The sequence below is a fragment of the Raphanus sativus genome, chromosome 6 (genome assembly GCF_000801105.2).
Source record: "Raphanus sativus cultivar WK10039 chromosome 6, ASM80110v3, whole genome shotgun sequence".
Lineage (NCBI taxonomy): Eukaryota > Viridiplantae > Streptophyta > Magnoliopsida > Brassicales > Brassicaceae > Raphanus > Raphanus sativus.
Genome location: NC_079516.1, coordinates 18,770,070 through 18,793,869, shown reverse-complemented (window position 1 = coordinate 18,793,869; position 23,800 = coordinate 18,770,070). Strand labels below are relative to the sequence as shown.

Here is a 23,800-nt window from a genome sequence, read left to right as displayed (position 1 = left end):
CGGAACTAGATCCGCGACAGTAACTAAGCTCGGGGTCAAACAACATATCAAAAATTATTCTGTACTCGAAATCAAAAGCTATAGATGATTTCGACGGTGGCACCGATGTCGCAACCACCACCGGATCTAACCACCGCAAACGTTTGAGAGTTTTCAGAGACCTATGATGAAAGAAGCAAGAGATTGAAATGTTATGCATAATATATTAATTAATTTGTTTTCAAGTATCTTCAAATAACATCTGTGGAGATGTTATTCTTCGAGAACTATTTTTAACTCAAATTGAACACGAAGTCTCCTAAAATCCGTATCACAAACTTTTTTTACAAAATGTTGTTTTCAATTGAATAACAGGAGATTTGATATACTTTTTATAAATGTTTAATTGAATAACATGGGATTGTAAGTGGATTTATGTGATTTTGCATAAATTACATATTGAATAACACTTGATTTTAAAAGAGTTTTTAAAATCACTGATTAAATAACATGAGATTTTAACAAAACTCCAAAATCTCCTAAAACTCTTGATTCAATACACCCCCCTAAATGTTTTATAAATGATTCTTAAACATTAATAAATAATTTAAGAAATTAGTTTAATTTTTCATTATAAACTTATTTATGAAGATGGTTATCCTTTAGATGTTAATTTCAAAAATGATACCAAGTTTATTGTCAAATTGAAATTCTTCCAAATTTAAACTATAAATATTTATTTAATAAAAAAAATTACACTATAATTGTATTTTCAACTTTGCATTATTATAAAGGGTAATTCTCTCAAATATCTTTGTTTTAAGTTTTTGTCACTAAAAACCCACAAAGAAAAAAATGACCAAAATTCAATACAATTAAAACAGCAGACTTTTTTTTACATTCCCTTAAACTTTGTAAATATTTACAGATAAATGTCATTACCTATTAATTATTAAATATATTAAATATTTATCTAACACAAATTAAGGAAACAACTTTTTCTTTTTTCTTTAAAAGGAACCAACATTTATCTTGGTATATTTTTAATGTACGCCATGTAACTACGTACTAGATCATGACCCGCGCGCCCGCGCGGGGTTACTGTTTGCTTCAAGCATTTTTAATACATGATATCTTATAGTTTTGAGGTGTATAATACTTATTCCGACTTAGTAATTTTATTTGATCGGAAGTACATATATTCAAAGTTTTCGGTGGGTAAAATATAAATATAAACTTGTTTACATTTCTAAACGGACAAATTTAGATAAAAAATAAATGGAGAAATCGAAAACATAATACCTTATCTTTAATATAATATTGAAATAAAAATAGAGACTTCAAAATATTAAAATTTTAAAAGCTTACATACTTATAAAATGTAATATGATAAAATATAAATTATCTGAAAACTATATTTATATTTGGTCTAATGATTTTTTAGTTTGCAATATAATAAGTTGTAAAAATAATAATGGGCTTGTTCAAAATTAAAAAGTTCTCTTACATATTTACATATCGAATGGGTTTTTTAAGGCCCATAGTTTACGTTGAACTCTTTGCTTATGTTGTCACAAATGACCGTTGACTTGTCCCTAAAAAAAACGAAAGGGAAAGGTAGAAAAAAATGGATAGATCGTTGATTACGATGGTGGTGATGCAAAGCTTACCTATGGTGTTCAGATCAATTTCATCATCCTCCAACACGAAGAAAAGAGATTAGAAGAAGATCGTTGAAGACAAAGGAAGCCGTATTAAGATTCGACAAAACGATTGGAGGTTTGCAATCGATGACTTTTAGATCTGTAGTTTATTGTCTCATCTTTGTTTTATTTTCTGATTATGTTAATATTACAGGTTTTTCTTGGTTAATTAGAAGAAAAACATGCACGGAAAGAAATAACCAAACAGATGATGGTCGGTGACGGTGAAAGCGATACTTTTACCTTTGAAGCTGAAGAACAGAGTTTTTTTTTTAAAAGCGGTATTAAGGCTGGACAAAACCATTCGAGGTTTGCAATCGATGCCTATTAGATCTATAGTTTCATGTTTCACCATGGTTATTTTTTTATTATGTTAATATTTCAGGTTTTTCTGGGTTAATTAGAAGAAATACATAAACGGAAAGAAAGATATCTAAAGATGAAGGTCAGTGACGGTGAAAGCGAAACCATGAGCTTTGAAGAATTGACATGGTAGGTAGCGAAAAACATAACTATATTTCTTAATACATCGTTATTCAGGCTTCATTGTTCCGAATGTTTTTATTCTCAGTTTTTCGAGAAGATTGTTTCTGTATCGTTTCCTACTACCATGTAAAGGTATTAGATACAAGTATTGTGAAAGCACAAACTTGTATTCAATAATTTTCTAATGTCTTAAAATTTTCTGTTTAGTAGGAAACTTTTGGAAGAAGATATTACTCAAGGCCCCGTGGAAGAAGATTCAATGAAGAACGTCCATTCCCACTTTCTGGTCAAACCGAAAAAGGTTAGTAAGATACTTTCTAGAACATAGACTTATTTATAAGTTTAGAGATTAGGATTGCACACTTGAGTTAAGGATTTGATGTTCTGAATATGATATTAGATAAGGTTTATTTTGTAGATGTTTTGGTGTTTGGTTGAATGAAGTTAAGATATAGTTAAAAGGTAAAGAAAAAAAAATTTCAATGATTTGAAACAAATAGGTGAACATATTATGTAGTAGAAATTAATAGTTGAGGATAATCATTCGCAAATTAATATAAAAAGAGTTAAAAACACCAAATCTCTTTGTTTCCACCATTTTAAAATTCATAAAAAATAAAAATTACAAATAGATCAACATTAAAAACATTCATTCTTCCACACCATGACCAAGTTGGAGCTTCCACGATGTCTTCCTTCCAGCATCACATAAATGACAATATATTCAAAAACCACAACACAAAAATATTAGATAGCAGCAAAAAAAAAAGTAGTTCAATATAGAGAAAAGTATTAATCGTCACCTGATAATTCTTCTAAACTTGATCTGTTTCTTCTTCGTCTGATATTCCTATCTCAAAGATTGTTGAAAACCTCTTTGAAAACAACATTCATTGTTTGTCGCTGGGGTTTTCCATCTTTGTCCAGAATCAGAATTTTCAATCCCTTTTTGGATGTCACTCTAGAAACAACCACATAAAGCTGTCCATGTGAGAACACTGGCCTTGGTAGGAAAATACCAACTTCTGACAGTGATTGACCTTGGCTTTTGTTGATGGTCATTGCAAAAGCCACAGCCAAGGGAAGCTGCCTCCTTCGCATTTTGAAAGGTAGTCTTGTGTCTGATGGTGAGATCAATAACCTGGGAGTGGAAACTGTTTTACCAACCTTTTCCCCCGTAATTATCTTCGCGTCCACCATAAATGGCATCAACCGAGTAATTATTAGTCTTGTTCCATTCATTAATCCGTTAGCAGGATCAGTATTCCTGAGTACCATCACTGGACATCCAACCTTCAGTCTTAGACTATGTTTCGGTAAACCAGACACCTTAATGCTGTTTAGAAAATCAGGAGTGAGTGCTTCATCGTTAACTGAATTTAGATCAGTAGGATCAATACTATCAGAACTCAAGTAAATCCTTTCTTCACCTGTAATTTTTATACACGGTCAGTTAAAGAAATACACTATAATATAATATACTATAGAGCAAATCACAATACTTACCATCAAGCTGATCCAACATATATTCGTTTATTGTATTGACATCTTCGTTTGTTGGACATAGAATTGCTCTTTCTTGAAAGAACTTTGGACTCTTATTCCCTTGCAACGAAGAGACATCTCCATATACTGCCTTGCTTATTGCTTCAATAGGATCAGTAGAGTCGAGAATGAGAAATTCTTCAGGAATATCAATTAGAGCTTCGCCTTCATTAGGTTCAGATAGCTTACCATCTCCAACATCTAATATCCACTCCGAAAAACCCTTAAGCTCATTAGCCTCTGAAGCAGAAAGCCCATTAGACAATAATCGCATGTTCTTTGTCAATTTGAGAACTTTGCAGTGCTCCCAAAGATAAGATGCGTTCAGAGAAGCGTAAACAATATCAGCTCTACCAGCCCCATTGATGACAGGAAGAACCTGTCTAAAATCACTTCCAAAAACTACAACTTTTCCTCCAAAAGGCTTGTCACCTTTTCTCCCAACAATATCAGTTAGACTTCTATCCAAAGATTCAAAACAATGCTTGCTCATCATAGGAGCTTCATCCCATATAATGAGAGATGCTTCTTTCACCAAATTTGCTTGATCAGTTCCATGAGTAATATTACATGTAGAAAACTCATCAGGACTTAACGGTATCCCAAACCTTGAGTGAGCAGTTCGTCCACCAGGTAACAATAAAGATGCAATCCCACTTGAAGCAACATTAAGAACAATATCACCTCTAGACCGGATTGCGGCAGATAGTAATCTCCATATAAAAGTTTTTCCTGTACCACCAAATCCAGAAAGAAAGAACATTCCACCTTTATCTTCTACTACAGCGTTCATGATCTCATCGTAACAGGTCCTCTGTTCATCAGTCATCTTCGGAATATCATTCTCAAGAGTAGCTCTGAGATCTTCGCGATTGTAGTTACGTTCATCAGCAATTAGGACATTAAAATCTTGTTTACTGCTCATACGTATCTTGGGCATAGAGTCAAAATTTTCAAGAGAACTGCCGTTACGTCTCATAATCTTTTCGATCTCTTGTAGAGCAAACTCTTTTTTATCATCATCGCTTAATATGAGACCTAGAAAACAAAATCAGAAGCATTTTTTTTAAAAAAAAAAATATTTTAAAAACATACTGATAATAAATAGGAAAATATAATTGGTTATTTAGAACCTTACCAGGCCTATTTAGAAGCCGTCTCCGGGAATGCTCAATGTCTTCAGACAAGTATTCCCATGTTTTTTCCCAAACATCTTCAGGAGTAGACAAACTGCCAGAAAGAAGCATCATCACAAATATCTCACGAAGAGAACATGCAAAACCGTCAAAGTTTCTCCTTTTTAAATCATCGATGTACTCTTGGTCATCATCTAGCAATCCACGAGCAAAACATGCCTCTTTATAGCTAGGGTAAAGAACATTATTAAACGTCTTAATATCCTCGTAGCTGGTCGGGCCTTTAACAACATTAAGTAACACTCGAAGATAATAAGAATGCTCTTGAAGTCGTGGAGCATAGTTAATTCTGCCGACAGAAAATCCTTTTTTCTCCTGTTGAACCTCTTCCTGGTGCTATCGTAAGTGTAGAAATTGGGAATTTGGACGTACGTTAGAGTTCTGGCAAATGGATCGATTTTATTCAACTCAAACCATGCTAAAAACATGGTATTTGTTATGAGCACACGTTGCACCACGGCTTGAATGTTATCTTTGCCTTTGAAGAAAACAGGCTGCTTTCCAGGAAGATGGAACTGAAGCTTCTCAACTGATGTAGAGCGATAATGTATTGGAAATTTGAAAATACGCCATGAACCCTCACATGCACAAACGTATCTACAGAAAAAATAGTTTATATTAGCACAGATTATAAGATTATAAATGAGCATAATAGAATTATTAACCATTCACAAACCTGCAGTCAAAAAAATCTTTGAATTCATTCTTCTTTTCAACATTTCCACCAGTATCTGTTGGTTCCACAACGACTGTGACTCTATCACTACCCTTGTTTATGTACTTAAATAAGTACTTAATAGAACCTGATTGGTTGCACCACTCCACATTGATATGAGCTCGGTATAGAAGTGAGAGTTCCTTGTTGTAAGGGATCACCGATCTGTTATCAAATTTGATCCCATTTTTCTCAACAAAATTTTTCGACTGCTCTCTCCTCCGATAAACAGGAAATCCTTCTTTATTAATGGTAGTCTTCTCAGCGTAGCATTTAGGGAACATCTTTGTACATTTTCCTTTCTCCATACATGGTGAATTCATGTTAGCAGCACCACATGGTCCATGTATCATCATATCCTTGATTACACCATACAGCTCCGGTTCCAAGTTTTTATCTGGAATTTCTGCTGATATAATCTTGTCAATATCATCACTGGTGAGAAACTTGGATGTCGGATGCATGAATAGGAGAATATGAGAATGCGGTAGGCCACGCTTTTGGAACTCAATTGTGTACATCGCTGAAACATTAAAACAGTTGAAAACATGTATCTTAAAATATATTTCTGTTAGTAGCGATCAAAATAACAGAAAGAAAGAGTGTAATAGCTAAAGTTACCTGAAACTGTCTTTCCTAGAAGATTCTTCTTAGTCAAAGTATCCATCAACGAATCCAGTTTGATCTTAAACATCCTAGACAGGACTTCAGGTCGGTCCTCTGGTTTTAAATTGCGCTTCTTAAGATACCTTGTGATCTCTGGCCATTTAGGATTGCATGTGAAAGTAATGAAAAGACTTGGAAATCCAAAATGCTTGCATATGGCCATTGCATCCAAGTAGTTATTCTTCATATACCTAGGACCACCAGTAAAAGTTGCCGGTATCCTATATTCCTTGCCTTGCTCTTCCATAGCAGTGATCCCTACACTCTCAGAATGTTGAATAGAATCAAAACTATCAGATCGCAAGGATGCCTGGTTAAACTTCAAGTACCGCAGACGATTAGATTCTATAGTAGTATAGCCATCGACCAAGAATTGCTGGAATAAGCGCCTAGAATGTAGAAGAATGTGAGACTCATTCTTTCTTTCGTGGAGACGAAATGCATAGAATTGCCTCATGCTGATAGTCTGCTTTTTCTGCTTCTTTGTAGCTTCTGTGACTCCTTTATTTATTCCAAGTCTATAGCCATCCTCGCCATAAATAAAAATCAGTGGGTATTGCAGTGCAAGATACGCAGCATGAATCTCGCTAATCCTCATTAGCTTTCCAGAATGTTCTTCTATAACAATATCTCTTTTATTCATGTCGAGATTAAAATCCCCTATAATCAACGCTGCAATTTCAGATGCTGTGGGAACATTATATGTCCTTCCATCTTCAACACGATCACTAACAATCCTCATCTGAAAAGTCTTCTCGGGATTTTCTTTAAATCTTTCCCTCACAGTTCTGAACTCCTTGACATATGGATTCACTGCATTTAACACCTCAATCAGGGGCGTGATAATCTCCTTCTTCAACTTATCTTTTTTCTTGTGTTGACCACTATTTTTACCTTTGCTGCATAAGTAAAGACCAAAAATCGGGTGAGAGAACATATTTGAAACAAACCCAAAAATAAATAAAGAATAGCACATCTAACTTAAGAAAATCGGAAACACAAATACCTCAATGAATTCAATCTGTTTTGAACTTCATTTTCAGTGTCAACAATATAAAGTTGTCCAAACTTGGCATCTGCTCCATCGTTTTGCTTTAAACTACCCATTAAATGGTAATTTTCCCCATGAATATTAAACATTGGTGGTCCACAACCTTTCTTCACGGACCTATCACATTTACCACCAATAGATGTAAAAGAAAACACCATATTGTAAGCTCTTGTGTTTTGCTGAAAATGTTTGCTGAGTGGGTCATCTCCAGTAAACAATCTTGTAATAATTTCTGGCGGATTCTTGAGAAGTGGTAACTGAACCTGTCCTTGCATACAACATAGGGTAAAAATAGGTTTTCGTGCCTTTCTGCTTTTGTTGATGCGTTCTCCAAACCACATTATAGCTCCACAATATAGGGCAAGTATGTGTAGGATCCCCATCATCTATATAGGCTGTAGATGTAAGCAGTTAGTGAGTAATACGTTAGTGTAAAGAAATAACTTTCATAAATTGTGCAAGGAAATTTAAAAGAATTTTACCTAATTCTTTATAAGTTGTTTGTTTTGGAGTAGATTTTGCAGCACGAAAAAGTTTGCCAAATATAGCTTCCATTTTGTTTAAAACAGAAAAATTGCGTTCTGCTTCACGCTTCTTAACACTGTCATCAAAGTCATGTTCCGGGTCAGAATCAGGCTCAGTATCAGAATCTGTATTTTCAGGGGTACTGCAGTCGAAGTATTGATCTCGGTCGCCCACATAGACAGAACCTAAAAGATCACCAAATTTCACTTATATTTAGATACCTTTCATTATATTAACCTCACGAAGAAATGAATATATTAGTAATAAAATAGTCACCTTCATAATCAGAATCATACAATTCTTCTGAATCATCGGGTTCCTCTATCATCTGACCATCATTTGGAAACTGTTCTGACTGTAAATTGGTGATGTCCTCGAAAACATTCCTGCTTCTCTTTCTCAGATTTGACGAATCATCAAGTCTTAACGTGGTCAATCCTGATTTACAACTCTGGTTTGCTATAAATCAAAACAATATAAAAATGTGTCAATGGTGATTTTCATAAGCTTGGTAAATATGCTTAAAACAATGATACATAATGAGTATATTCGCATACTATTGACTGGTGTTATAGGTGTCCTCGGACTGATTGATACATCGTTCAGAACTCTACTGAAGATTGATGTAACCGGAATAGATAGGTTGCTGATGGGGGAATTTTTATCTGTTGCAGAACATGAATCTCTTTGCATTGTTCTGTCTGACTGAATAGCTGTGGAAAGAGTCAACAGTAAAAGGAAGTGAAAATGATAGTACGGTACATGACCAAAGCAATGGAGATGAAGGTTAGAATAAAATCAAAAAGTATCTGGTATGCTTGTATTGATTATGAAAATTTTAATTCCTCACATGAATACACCAGTGAATGTCGAGTTCTCTTAGCTGATTCAGATGCGTGACCATTCTCTTTTCCCGTACCTAGCATTTAAATGAATCTACAATTAGTAATGTATAATAGACTGATGTTATAGCGATAGAAAAAGTAGAAAGTGAACTCACTAAATCTGCTTCGTTTTTTGTTCATGACTGGTTTTGATGATGTCTTAGGTGTGTTTGAGACATCTTTGAAAACTCTTTCTGGCATAGTTGTGTTGATGATGGGAGGATAATCTGTTTGTTCTCTGACTTCCTGATTGTCCATATGGTTTTCATCTGGGTGATAGGAAGAAATAGGTTTCTTTTTCTTCATTACTCAGTATAGGAACACGATATGAAGAGTTTTACTTTTGAATCTTCAACCTGCGATGTTTTTGTGAATGAGATGTGAAGATGAAATTTTAGGGTAACTTCTTTGGAAATATTAATTGAATGGGAAATAAAATCTTTAACAATATATGTTTTGTTTTGCTCGTTTTAGGTTTCCCCCTCGTTAGTCATATTAAGATTCAAATTTTTTTAATTGTTTTGTTTAGCTCCTTTTCGGTTTCCCCCTCGTTAGTCATATTAAGATTCATATTTTTTTAATTGTGTGTTACAGAAAATGAAGTTTTTCGGGAGCTAATGATAAACTCCAAAAGGCTAGAAGCGTTTATCTATCTTAAAAGTTTGCCATGGTGCCATCGATGAAGGTATGTCCTCTTCTTCTCAGCGATTAATATAGAAATCACACTGAGTTAGAATTATTTGGAAATATTAATAGGTTGATCATAAAACAATATTAATAGGTTGATCATAAAACAATCTTTAACCAAGTTTTTTTTATTTTTTCGGTTTCTTGTTTTAAATTAACTAACAGATTCATACTTTTGTTTTTTTAATCTATTGTTTAAGATTGTGAAGGTAGACTCGGCTGCTAAACAAAAACATAAGTATTGAATATAAAAATCATAAAAACAACATTAAAAAACACCAGCAATAATAAATATAAATAAAATAAATCCTCCGGAAAACAAAAACATAGGTATTAAATAAAAATCAATTAAAAACCAGCAATAATAAATATAAATAAAATAAAATTCAAAGGAAAAAGTTCATCTGCGAATCAACTAATGTTTCTTTGTGGTCTCCATCTTGATCTTGACCGTGCACAATTTCTTAGATGTAGACGTCTTGTCTTGTACATCAGCATCATCTTCTTTGCGCTTGGAAAAAGGCGTAGAAACACCTTCTGATGAACTCGCATTGTTTGTGTCAACAGAAAGCTAAGAAATTTTAACATATGTTAGAACAAAAATTATACACCAACTTAGATAGAATAAATTGAATATCCAAGTCTTTTCATTACCTCCCCACCAGAGTGAATTGACGAATTTGTGTCAGTAAGGGAACCCGGATATGCTTGAGATTCGATTTTATGAATCAAATCGCCAGAGGGGACCGCAGACACAAAAAAAAGTGTCGGCACCATTGGTAACATTGTCATTGGAGATAGAAATGCCAAGACAAAAGGATTTTCCTACTAAATCGTGGATAGGCTGAGGCAGTATAGTTGGATCTTCAATCTAAGAAAACAGAATGTTAAAATGTTTAATCACCAGCTATAATAAACAGTTGTCATTATAATTAACTATTATTGAAGATGTTACCTCTTCATAGGAACCATCCCAAAGTTGTTTTGCATCAAAGCCAACGATAGCCATGGCAACTGTGTCAAGCAGCATTACTTTGCATGAGGCGGTGTCATCTTTGACAAACAAATGAAGCTTATACCTGATAGTTTTTACATACATGTTTAGTGATCTAGGAAATGGTAAAATTTGACATTAACAAAACAAAAAATAATAATTTAAAATATTACATATTGCACTTACTTGGGAGCGACGTTTGTGATAGATGAATGACACTTATCACAATTGAACAATGGTTTTTCGTTTTTGCTTTTTATCTTTCCATAATCGATACCCCTTAATTTGGTGACACGTCGGTTATGTCTGTTACAACCAATGTAGTACCAACCCCAATCTGTGTCTATTGATTCAATAGAACAAATGATTTTGCAACTCTCAACCTAATAAATAATTTTAGAAGTGAGATACATATACTAACCAATCCAACAAAGAATATGTTTTACCAATATTACCTCAGTCGCTGCCAATATCTCAGAAATGCATCTCACTTCACAGAGATTCCAATCCTCTTTTTTGGGCTTAATAATCAGATTATCTTCTTTTGGCTCGACCAGAGCAAGAGGAAGAGGGTTTTCTTCAATCCTGTGAAAGAAAATTTCATGTTATTATCAGTACATGCTAATAACTGTAATCTTAATTATAACATATAAATCGAGCTAAAATGGTATTTACTCACTTCTCTTTAAATTCAATTGCCTCCTCAATATTAGGATTGAAAGACACAATTGAAGCATCAAAGGCATTGGATATTTGTACTTCGCCTATATATAAAAGGCGATTGTCAGTACTCGTTTAGTATATTATTTACATATAGTATTATCTCTTAAGCAATATTTTTAAGCGTGTATATACCTCGAAATTCACCGATTTTAGCAAACCGTATTAGGCAAATAGGAGTTGCATCGATTGAATCTTCATAATAAGCTTCAAGCTGCTCGGCATATTTCCCCCACAAGCAACATGCTAGTTCATTACCACTGACAATAAATCAAATTGTAAAAAAATCAAGAGGAATTCCAAGTATAATTTAACCATATAATTTTAATATATATTTGATAACAGCCATTAAATATCATCCAAAATAAATATTACTTGCCTGCAGTCACGTAGACGGAACTGAGCCATTTTTTTGTCCTTCCCCATAACTTGAACTGTTCTAATCCCTGGTAAATCTGCAATTTGTCCAATGACATCTGTGTCGAACAACAATAGATTGAAGTTTAGTAAACAAAATTATTAAATAATTTAAAATTTGTATTGTCGTTACTATCAATTTACCAATTAAAAAAATGATCATCGAGTTTTCCACTGTGAATATCTTCGTAACGTGCAAGAGAAACGAAGCTATTATCAGAGTGGAAATCTGATTTTCCGAACTCTGTATCGCCTGTAAGAGTCAACTTGAATTGATGCTTTGTTGGTCGAAATTTTCCTGAAGCACCTCCTACTTGGAAATTCTCGACAACCCTCCACTCTCCAACAGGTAATTCACGTTGAACACGAGAAATCTGATTTCTTTTGCAACATGCTGCAATTTTAACACCCTGAAAAACAATAAAAATAGCGTTCATATGAAGTATTAGAGAAGATATAATGTAAAAGATATAAACAATAAAGAATACATACAGTTTCGTCAGCAAGGACCATCTCTAAAGAATCTCCTCCAAAACTGGTATTCTGTCTCCAACTGTGTAGTAATTTAGCTCGAATTCGCCATTCACTTTTGTAAGGCTTGACATCATCAATCATTTTTAAAGCAATAGCCTTTGACATTTTTTTTTTCTGCCGTAATAGATCGTTGAATGATTAATAGGAAAAGGAGTATTTATGGAGGAATGATGACGAGGTAAATGTAATATACTCATTAAAACAAAATATTCTTGTTACCGATTTGTCATGAATAATAAATATAAAATCAATAGATATGATTGTAACAACTATTAAAATTTACTTGGAGAAGTGTTGATTCGATAGATCTTCTTTAATCACAATCAATCATGTTTTCTGTTACTTGGAGAAGGGTTTATTCCATATCTATCTTATTTAACACGAAAGATTTCATAAGAAGATACCATCTCGAATTTATTGTTACTTGGAGAAGGATACAATTTTGATTTTATTGTGTATTTAAAAAAAGAATTGATAAGAAGATTTAGAAACTTAAATATCTTAACTAAAATTGTAGTTTCTGTTTTTAAAATAGATATCAATTTTGTATTGTCCCTAACAATAGGAGGATTTTTGTATTTTTTGTGTATTTGAAATTTGGAAGGTGATATCTAAAATATTAATACTGAAGTACAAATAACTATGTCCCCTTAGTTTTGCACAAATATTACCACTCCATGCCACTGCCATCAAAACAAAGTAGTTTTGTCTTAAAGAGTTTCAATTATAATGACAAAAAAATCGTGGCTTTTAACTCCTTAACACCTTCTGTGGGTTTTAAATCAATGATATGGCCCAGACTATTAAACCAATCTATTCGAAATATCAAAACTACTAAACCATTCAATTCACATATATAAATTAAACATCCAACTAAATGATAACGAAAATTATTATTCATATTGAAACATACATGTAGAACTATATTAACATATTGTATTGCTTTTGGTGGAAATTATTTTAACTTTTAGTTATGATTCACTTTTGGTTTTGTTTCTAATGGTTTATATTTCGGGTTTGTTGGTGAGAAAAAACAAAAATTGGTTTGCAATATAAACTCAAAACGAAACAAAATTTGGTTTGCAAAATAAACCGCATTAAATGTCATTAATGTACATTAATTAAACATTCCTAAACCAGTCCTAAATTTACGAAAAATTTAACAAATCGACATTCTACCTGTTTTCCTAATACTCCCTCCGTTTCAAATTATATGTCATTCTAGAGGAAATTTTTTGTTTTAAAATAAGTGTCGTTTTCGGTTTTCAATGCAAAATTTATTGACAATATTCTATTTTCTATTTTTCTATTGGTTGATACATGGTTAGGTGTATTGGTAATAGTGTTTTTATTTTGGAAATATGTAAAATTAAATGTTTTCTTAATCTGTGTGCATAAGGTTAAAACGACATATAATATGAAACGGAGGGAGTATTACGCAGCCTTAATCTACTGCATAATTTTCATTAATATACACTAATGACATTTAAAGCGATTTTAATTGCAAAGCACTCAAAGATTTTCCTAATTCTACAATATCAGAATATAACTACTCAAAGATATTCCTAATTCTACACTATCAGAATCAGAATATATATCCCACTAATTTAACAACAGCTCGAATATTTAAAAAAAAAAACTTGACCACCAAAGTTGTTAATATTTCTCTACATATCAGATATTCTTTTTCCCTATTAGATAATAAATAATAAATGTACATTTAATTAATTTGAATATCTTTTGCTTTTGATTCTGATTTTAAATTGTAACTACCTAAAATAAACGATAGAACTTATTGACTTTTAACCTAATCTACGCCATTTTTCTCCACCAGTATATATAGGTCTTCATCTATTCTCCAAAATCATATAAAAAAAACGCAAAACCAATAGTATGTCGAAGATAACAATTTTTGTTCCTTTCACAAAACTGAGACCATTCAAAGACAACTGGCGTGAGACCATTCAAAGACTATTTGTGTGGATGGGCTTTCATATAACAATTTTCATAACAACTTTTTTGACCCATATCCATTAGTTTATAATTCTTAAAAATCATGTAATTAAAAATTAAAAATATTTAAACTTACATAAACAACTTATAATAAAATTGAGTCAACAAAACCCACAATAATATATTGATTCTAATAAAAATGGATATTTATATATTTAAAAAAAAATTGACCAAAAAAAAATTAATTTTAAAATTTTATAATCAGATACTCAACAAACCGAACGCAATACACCAGTATCAAAAATCAAAAAATATGAAAACCATCAAATTTATGTTTAACATTTAATCATTCCAAACATACATCCGCGCGGGCGCGCGGGTCCAAAATCTAGTTTTAAGAAGATAAATTAAAATCGACAACACTGAACTATATAGGTTGATAATTGAAATTGCATGTTATAATATGTCACTCGATTGCAAGTATTTTCTGTTGATGTGTTTTATCGTCTGAAAGATGGATCACTGAATTGCATGATATAATATTTCACTCGATGTGTTGTCAATCTATCTTAGTAGGAATAAAATAAAATGAGGTGTATTATAATATGTTATCGCTGCTTTGTGGACAAAGAATAAATCTTAGTATAAGGTTCTTTATCCTACCACTTTGACTATAACATGTTAGTGTAACCTCTTATATTATAATATGTACTGTAATATGTTAGTGGATGTGGTGTGGTTAATATAAGAATTACAAATAAGCAATATAAGGAAACAATAAACGACAATGAAGGTAGTTGTTATAAGGTGGATCTTTAAATGATGATTTAATGATTTAATAACCCTTGCGTTATAAAACGGACGCTTAATAATAGGTTGATATAATAGGTTGATTATAATAGTTGAGGTCCAACTTTAAAAATTCACCTAGAAGAAGTTGTAATGTTTCTGTTTTAATAAGATAGATAAATCATATTCATATGATCATTTCGTAATGCACCTTAATATAACAATCTCAGAAATATGTTAGAGCATTATATATTAGGCCTAATAATTTCCTTGACTTTTTTACATACTGAACTCCGTGAACGAAGACAGCAACTTCAAACTAAATAAAACGTACATATATATTTTAAAAAAAAAAAAAAATCAAACGTTCATATTTGAATGTTTATTTTGATACTTTTTTTTGAAACTCAGTTCATTTGAACTATACCATAAAATCTAAATACTTTCTAACAAACACAATACCTATATTTTTGTTTTGAAGCACCCACAATACCAACCATAACAAAACCTAAATCCTTAAACTATTTTTGACATTGAATTGCATGATACACAATTAATATTATATCTAAAAAAAGAAAAGTCAAATAATGGAACATATCGATTTTATGGTTTGGCATAGAATATTGAATAATTTTTTAATATTTACTTTTAAATAATAAAAATCATAATTAATAAGTAACTATAAATAAAAACGATTATTAGTTCATTTTCATTTATATAATAAGAAATAAAATTTCTATAATATTTTTATATACATAATTTATATCTATAATTAAATTACTACGCACACCAAGTAATAAATATAAAGTAACTTAATCCATTTAAAATAAACAAAAAACATTGAAAAAGTTCTAATAGCATGTGAAAAATAAAAGTAAACTAAATAAACAAATAGGCAATTATATTTATTTCAAACTTAAATCACTAAATTGTAATAACCGTATACGAATCGTTGATGGTCAATATATTTCTTTTTAGTATACATTCTCTCAAATATTGATCTATTACGCTTACAAAATAATGATATATTAGTTTGACTAAAATTTTATAAGGCTTACTTTGTTAAAACTAGAGCAACACATTCATAATGTATTCACCATTCATATCTAAACATTCATGAATTAGAATACTTTAAATTTGAAAATTTATGTCAAATTGTATTACATAATGGTTCACGCATAGATTCAACCGGTAACCAGTCAGGTTTTAGCGGTCTTTGTGGGTTTTTTTAGAATTTTGAAATAACGAGTTTAACTAGATTACATATAGAGTCATCGGTTTTATTGGTTTAACCGTAGGTCCGGACATGATTAAATAACACTGAATATAACACTTCATAACATTTTAAATATAAATATACAATCAAATAACACTTCATAACATTTTAAATATAAATATACAATCAAAAATATAAATTTATATCATTCGAAAATAATTCCGCGTTTTTCAAAGCGCGGGTCTAAATCTAGTAGTCTCGTTAAAGAGGTAAATGATCATTCTACCCTTACTTTATATATATATATAATAAAATATAATAAAAATATTAATAACAAAAATAATAATTATACTTTATAGTTCTGAATTATATGTTTTCAAATTAGAACTTTTTCAAATTTTCTTTTTAAAACTTGAAAATGCTCTTTGAAATTATTTTAAAATTTTATTTTGAAATTTAAATATTTATTTATATTTTTTTAAAATAAAATAAAACTCCACCCCCCCCCCCCACCCAAAACCTCCCCTCTTTACTCTAAACCCTAAGCTTAGTGGGACTTATTGAATTAGGTATTTGAAAAAATTCTGTTTTTTTTATCTTTTTTGCAAATTAGATTAGTTGATACTTAGTACTGTGGATATAAGTGTATACTAGGTGTTTTGATACACCATGTCAGCAATTAAGAATTTAAATTTAATTTTACTAAAAAGTTATTAATACTTTATATTTTATTATTTTCTTACCAATATTTAATATAAATTTTGATTTAGTTAAACATAAAATTAAGATAAAATAATTTTCTTTATTTTAATATATTTAAGAATATTATATATATATATATATATCTATTCTTAAATATATTATATTTAAATTTATAATCTTAGATCAATTTTTTTATCTATCTATTTTGGTTAAAATATTTTAAATCATCTGGTACAAAAGTAAGAAAAATATTTTTGATCCAAAATGATATAATTATCAAAAAAGTAAAACTAAACAGTATTTATAAAATTTATAGATATATAAAGTAAATTACTCTTGATATTTCAAATAAAAATTATTTTAAAAAACAATTGTAGAAAATTTTGAATGTTTTATTAATATTTTTATAATTATAAAACATAATTGAATAATATTTCAAAAGTTGTAAATATTATTATATTTTATTATTACATTATTTAATATCATATTTGAATATATTTATTTTAATGACGATATATGAGCTTTTACTATATTGTATAAAGTTTACCAAAAATATAAATCAACATTAAATGTAATTTTTCATACCATATTTAGCCATAAGCTTTGTCATCATTTTAGTATGCTATGTCACAATTTTGTAGTGAAAATGATTGTATAGAGAACATATCTAGAATTTACTTTGCATATAATGTGTAAGGGATTTACCCTTTAATGAAGCTTACTAGATTTTGACCCGCGCTTTTAAAACGCGGGTTTATTTTCCTTTATTTTTTTTAAATTGACAAATATTTAATAAATGTCATATTTTCATATATTTGTTTTTTTAAAAAAGACTTAGGCTTTTTATCTTTCTTTATCGTGTTTCATTTTAAATGAGTATAGGCCTGATCACAATATCCGGACCCGAAGAACCAACCCAAAACCGATCCAAAAATTAGGGTCCCGAACCCGATCAGACCCGGGGTAAATATCCAAATGAATTCTAAATTGCTATATCCGAAGAACCGATCCGAACCCGATCCGAACCAAGAACCAAATGAGTACCCGAAGATACTCGAAATGTGAATATATATCTAAAAATATATGTTATAATTATATTTATAATTATTTTAATATTTTAAATTAATATCATAAGTTAACTATAGTAGTCATTTTTAGTACTTTTGAGTATTTTTGGATAAAATATGATAGTTTGGATAAAAGTTTATCCAAAAAAACTGTATATAATGGATATTTTTGGTTACTTTTGGTTACTTTTGAGTAATTTGGATACAAAAATTTGAACCGAATCGGATACTTTGGATACTCTGAGGATAAATAACTGAACCCGTTTTAGATATTTTGGTTATTTGGTTATTTTTTAGGTTCTTATGCATGAGAACCGAACCCACCGGGACCCGGAAAGATCCGACTCGAACCCGATCCGAAAAAAATAAAAATTGAATCTGATTTGTTAATCGGCCCAAATGGCCCAAAAGAGATGATGTGGGCAATGGGCTGGATTTAAAAAAAATGATCCAATATAGATGTGCTATTAATATTACTTGATTGCCCTTAATGAAATATGTAATGTTATTAGAGAAAGGAGTATTTTTTAGTAAAAAAGCCAATAGGATCTTGCTTTAATAGTATAGATATACGTATATCTTCTATGATTATAATTAAAAAGTAAGTAATTAAACAATTAATATCTTATTGTTGCATAAAGTGTACACGATTATATGTGTATATAATCATATATTATGATTGCATAAAATACAATTTTTTTGTTAATAACCTGACCTACAAAATAATTAATGGCCTACAAAATAATTAATGGCCTACAAAATAATTATATATGTTGTTAATAATTATTAGATTAATAGGTTGAAATATTTTTCATAAATCAGTTGGTATATTTATTTATATTAATTGATTGGTCTTAAATATAGATTTTTGAATTTCATATTTGGGATTCTCCTTTCTTAAAAATAGTATATTAGAGATTTTGTTAAGATATTAATAAGATATATTTGTGATTATATTTACTATGGTATTAAATGATAAAATAAGTAAATGTGATGATTTTCTAAGAAATGGTCCAAATGAAATATCACACATGAAAGAAGTCATTACCTCTGTTTTAATATATAAGATTTTGGTCATTGGAGGCATTTTTGGTGGAAAAAAAAATTAATAAGGACTATCCTAAAGCATTTCTCTATTAGAAATGCATTGAGAATAAACTAAACATACACAAATACATTGTTATCATTCATATCTTTTTTGAAATATCAAACTCATTGAAAAATTTAAAGATGATCGTTTACATGTGCTTGACGAAACTGTAAAGAACATAAAGATTAGTAGCTAGAGCCGACTAAAGAACATATCTGTAGCTGACTAAAAAGTCTGTTAACTCGAACCACCTCCAAAGCAATCCTTTGTATCTTGTTAAGGTCGGGTATTTAACTTTTCAAAAAAAAAAAAGGTCGGGTATTTAAGCGAGAAGATGCCATTCCGAATGACACTATCAACAACTTTTCTCAACTGGTCAGTAGTGATACCTCTGTTGTTGTGCCTCCTGGACCTTGAGTTCGTTTGCGCCAAAGGTGATAGATGGTAACCTGATAAATCAATCGAAGCAAAAGAAGTATCCATAAGGTCCAGCATATCATCCATGATTCTCCTGGCTGTCCAGTCCAGCATATCATCCATGATTGTCCTGGCTGTCCAGTCCAGCGTATCTCGAGAATAAAGCATACGTCCAGCAACACGAAGTCAAATTAAACTGTGCATGTGTAAGGACATGCAAAGAACAACTGATCTCTTTTCAAAACGAAAAACAAATGGTCCTTTGTTTCGTCCCGCTCTTTGCAGAAAATACAAAAGCTCTAAACATCCCGCTGCCTCATCCTATCTCATGTGGATAAGCGATCTTGAATTGCAAGCTATGTATGAAGAAAAATCTTGGGAGTCTTTGCTTGAACCATACAATCCTGTTCCAGTCAATTTTATCCTTTCGTTTCCGAAGTTATTCCCATGTCATTGATTTCGAGACAATCACATCAATAAAGTTCATTCAACCATACAAACAATTTATTTCACATTTTTCACTTTGCATTAATATTAAATCACTATATAATTTATTTCACAATAGCCGTGTGACGGAATGTACAATTACAATGTGATTTAGTTTCACAAGATTATACATGCCAATCACACTTGTCCCGGAGACGGGGTTGAGTTGTTTTGAGTCTTTGTAACTCTTGTTTTTTTTGTTTTTTTTAAACTACTTTGTAACTCTTGTTAAGAGAGTAAAGATGGCTACTCCTTTGAAGGACTAATTACGTGTTGTATAACTCTTGTGACGAAAACATAGTTGGTTGAACGCACACTTAGTCTATGCTCTTCACATCAGATTTTGTGTGCACATAAGTTTTACCACGAAGTGATGATATCTCAACCTCTTGTTTCCAATATCTAGTATGAATTTTTTCCACTATACTTTTTCTCTTCGTAATTATGTCCATCAATATATTTTGCATCTTAGAGCATCTCCAATATATTACTCAATTTTTACTTAAAATAGTGTAACTTCAAAATAGAATTAGGTTTTACTCCAATGTATTATTTTATTTTTACTCCAAAATATATATTCATAAATGATTCCATACTTATTTAGTTAATGATTGTTGGTAGTACCTTCAACTTATACAAATTTAACAATTAACCCACTATTTTAGGTTACAAAACTTCCATAAAAATATATTTCATTTAAATTAAACATTTATTATTAAAAATACAGTTAGAAATTTTCCTTCAACTTTAATTGGCGCAATTTTCATCGTATACAATTTTCCTAATTCAAAAAAAAACTATGCATTAAAAACATAAAGAAGAAAACCAAGTTTTGTTTTGTAATTTGAATTACGTGCATGATCCAAATGTTTGTGCATATATCAAGGTCAACAAGTGCAAATGTTATCAATCGAAATTTTGACCCACAAGATAAACAAACTCATCTATTCCGTTTGAACAATACTTCAACGATATTGGTAGTTCTGAAAATAATTTATCGAATTATTAAATCACTATATTATATATATTTTTATATTAGTTATGTTTAGTTTTTATTTTTTATTAGTTTATACATCTTTAGTAAAGTATTGTATTTTTCATGTTATTGTGTCATTTTAAATATTATTTAAATATGAAATAAAATAATTCAAAACTAAAAAGACCATTTTGGAGTTGAATATGAAATGTGGTTGGAAAATTTTTACTCAAAAATGATGTTTGGAATCAAAAATGGAGTTGAGTTGGAGATGTCCGTAAGGCCATTTGATGAATAACATTATTGTCATTTCAAATTCGTTTTTTCCTGTACCAGCTGGTATATTTTTATATAAAACTACAGTTTAATCCGCCCTACATGTGGGACAATAAATTAAAAATAATATAAAACATCTTACATTTGAAAATGTTAGTTATAAATGTAACCTCCACTATTTATTTTGTTATTTTGTTAGAGATCACAAATTTGTTTTGATTTTTATAGTTAAAAAAAAGCTTTGGAATGACAAATGAATGGATTTTATACGTCGAATATAGATTATTTCTTATTGATGTATGTTTATTTATGAATTTATTTGGTACTTTATAAACATTGTTTTAAGAATTCTTAACTCAAATGATGCTATGAAATCTAATTGGCGATGTGATAAACATTTGATAAGATGCTAAACCATTTTTTAAACTTATGAAATCTCAAAAAAAAAATCTTATGAAATCTCACTCTACGGGATATAGACGTTGAATGATAATGTCAAAGTATACAATGAGATAGATGAGGCCTACCGGTTAAGATATGAAAACTGAAATTTGTTTTGATTTTTGATCTCGTGAAGGAATGTGTTGTAGAAAACATATAGAGGAGAGGTTTCTAAATCTCCATAAACAAAATGCAAAAGATAAAATGTCTAAACCACACAAAACTGCAGAAGAAAAAATTTCCAAACCACATTAGTGTATGTGTGGTACATTAAAGAAATGTGCTTAGAACCTCATAATGAGACATGAAGCAGAGATGTTATGGTATCTCGATTTAACAAAATCTCAGCAGCTTTGTTTGGTTCTTTGAATCCTAAATATATTATTTTCTAATCTCACTTCCACAACCCTTCCATATATTTGATTTAACTACAATCGCCAAAATGTGTGCATTTGCAGTAATCTTTTTCACCATGGCATCTAAGCATAACCATAAAAGCTTGAAATGTTAATATACAGAGGTGAAAACACCATAAGCAACTGCAACCAATCTACTTGAGGCTAATGAACTAAAACACTTGCGATCTCGCCCACCACATGCTTGAAATTCAAACACTGTCAATTCCCAGTTAGCTAACCTTAGTTAGATACATTTTTTAACGCACATAAGAAAGTTAATTACTGATAAGTACAAAAAATTAACAGGCTCCCAAAACAACAAATCCAAGTAACATTCGTCACAATAAAAAACATACCGCCAGTCTTATCATCGGTCCAAGAGTATTTTCAAAGCTTAGAATATAAACCAATGCAGTCACTATACCGGCTATAATCTCTCTGCCTTTGTTTCCCTGATCAAAGAGGAGACTGAACAATGCGGCCGCAGCTGCTCTCGAGTCCTTTTCAAGAGAAGTTCCACTAAACCAGGAATCGTACCGCCTATTATGATCTTGTTCTCATCGGCTCACGGATGTCCAAAGAGTGTCACTTGCAGTCAGAATGTGATTGTCTAACAAAGAACGAAATTCAGAAAACAGTGTTCCTGTGTTCCTTTCTCAGGTTTGGAGAATTGTCTCCAAGAGGAAGTGTTGTCTCTGTTGGAACTCGTTTTTGACAAAGGGGTGTGGACCATTTTTCCGATGGGATTTTCAACGGAGACGTCTGTCGGAAAGACCGGAACTTGGGCACGATGTAATCGTCACCGTGAACACTATGAGTTAGTGTATTTGTTGGTCAAAATCAGAGTTGTGTTGAATGAGAAATGGAGGTCCAAAGTGAGTGTTATGCAAAGTTTATAAAGCTTTAAATTTAGCTAAGTATAAAATATTTAGCAAATGGATCACTTTGAATATTTGGGTTTGAATTTGAAATTGATTTTGTTAGTTGGACAATATGTCTATTAACTTAATATTCAAATTTTATTTGTGATAATCTTTTATGTTTTTGTTTAAAACATAAAAATGAAAACCCATAAAAAAATAATTTATTGGCTTTGAATTGATTTGGTCAAGAAGCAATAATTATTTTTGTCAACATGAATGAGTCAATGGAGAATCAATTTTCATTATGGCTATTCAATATAAACGTTGGTGCCTCCACTAATCTATAACGTGTGCTAATCTCTTTGTATTATAAATAAGAGATCATTTGTGTAGAGAAATACACACGTTCACAGAATTCAACAATTCCTCATATCATTTTTTGTTTCTCTTTCTCTTTTGATATTTCTTATTGAGTCTGAGAGTATACACAAAACTATTTCGCCAGGCTTCTGATAGAGTGACGCAAATTCAGAAGATTGTTTGCAGTTGTATCCTGGGACTCATTACGTTATCGAACCGTCGCACTACGGGACGTATTTTGAGTTAAGGAAAGAGATAATATCTCGCCTCTGCAGTTGTTTCATCCTCCTTTTCTTAAATCTTTGGTATAATCTTATCAATTTTTATTTACAATATTCAGTTCTCCGTAGTTTATAAAATACGGTTTTATCAGTCTTAACTCAAAATATCCGTTTATTGCTTTGCACTAACCGGACTGATTATTGTAAAAGTGTTTTTTTTTTAAGAACAGGTTGATTCATTTTTTGGTAAAAGGCGTTGAAAATTGGATCAGCTCCTTCTCGGTATCAGCGTTGAAATTTTTCTATCTCTCGCTTACGTTTGTTTTGCAGGATTTGGTGATTAGTTTTAATCGCGTTAAGATCCTTTTTTGATTTAATTTTGTCTCGGCTCTTCTTTGATAGCTTAATTCTTTCGTTTTAATATTGCTATCTGATTCGCTTTA

At 30.9% G+C, this 23,800-nt stretch overlaps 1 long non-coding RNA gene across 8 annotated transcripts; it reads left to right on the top strand.

Moving 5' to 3' along the window:
* Positions 1-1,555: 1,555 nt before the first annotated feature.
* Positions 1,556-18,465, top strand: LOC108809655 (uncharacterized). Of its 8 annotated transcripts, none has more exons than XR_008934781.1 (8): positions 1,556-1,758; positions 1,837-1,991; positions 2,068-2,174; positions 2,254-2,300; positions 2,379-2,469; positions 8,541-8,652; positions 9,345-11,917; positions 12,229-12,634. It is a non-coding gene; the product is annotated as an uncharacterized LOC108809655 (long non-coding RNA). The 8 variants fall into 8 exon arrangements; XR_008934786.1 differs by lacking the exon at positions 12,229-12,634 and adding an exon at positions 18,127-18,465 and having other exon boundaries at positions 1,564-1,758; positions 9,345-9,435; XR_008934784.1 differs by having other exon boundaries at positions 1,564-1,758; positions 9,345-9,435; positions 12,248-12,425.
* The last annotated feature ends 5,335 nt before the right edge of the window (positions 18,466-23,800 follow it).